The following is a 649-nucleotide window of genomic DNA, read 5'->3' as shown; positions in this document are numbered from 1 at the left end:
CATGTGCAACAATTATACAAGCCCTAGTGTTCAGGCAGGTTCCAGGCCAACCCAGGATTTAAAAATAAAATTTACCAATACATCATTACATTTTTTTTTTTATGCAAGCAGTGTAGGTACCTGCATTTGACCTGATATCAGCGTCTAGTAGTCCCTGTAGAGCAGGGTTGGAGTGAGAGAGGAAGTAGTACAAGGTGCAAATCAGTTAATTTGCCAACAAGGAGCATACTGATAGGACAGAGCAGCATGCTGGAGATGAGCTCACCACTGTGCTGCTTCCCCTTTCACTGTCAAGTCAAAGGCTGGGGTAGGGCCAAGACTACCTAAGCTCAGAGGAAGTGGGTTGAAAGAGCCATCAGATAATAGTGCATTTAGCAGCAGAAAAAGAAGACCTGCAAGTTAAATTTCTGAATTGAAAGTGAATATTGAAGCAAAAACAAAAAGTTATTACCTGCCAACTCCTTTTCCTGTTGAATCCTCCAGGGCATTCACGTGAGACAGAGGTTCCGACCACCTACAGGAGACAAGCACAGAAAGGTTAAAAGCTCCCCAGCAGCTCCAGCCCCTCAGTATACCAATGATTAACCAAAAAAGTCTTGAGACAACAAAAAAAACAACAAAACAAAACAAAAAAACATTGGTGGGGGGG

At 42.8% G+C, this 649-nt stretch overlaps 1 protein-coding gene across 4 annotated transcripts in view; it reads right to left on the bottom strand.

The window, feature by feature from the left end:
* The window catches only part of MBD3 (methyl-CpG binding domain protein 3), a 47,599-nt gene that overhangs the window by 30,310 nt on the left and 16,640 nt on the right, over window positions 1-649 (bottom strand). The window contains exon 1 of one of the 4 annotated variants that reach the window (XM_018563731.1): window positions 452-478. The exons of the other annotated variants lie outside the window; for them this stretch is intronic. The gene's annotated coding sequence lies outside the window, so the exon portion shown is untranslated. Of the gene's footprint in view, window positions 1-451; window positions 479-649 lie in introns of those variants that run through there. 4 annotated transcript variants of the gene reach the window in all.

Source organism: Nanorana parkeri, unplaced genomic scaffold, assembly GCF_000935625.1.
Source record: "Nanorana parkeri isolate BGI_ZX_2015 unplaced genomic scaffold, ASM93562v1 scaffold690, whole genome shotgun sequence".
Taxonomy (NCBI): Eukaryota; Metazoa; Chordata; class Amphibia; order Anura; family Dicroglossidae; genus Nanorana; species Nanorana parkeri.
This window is presented reverse-complemented; position numbering and strand designations above follow the sequence as displayed.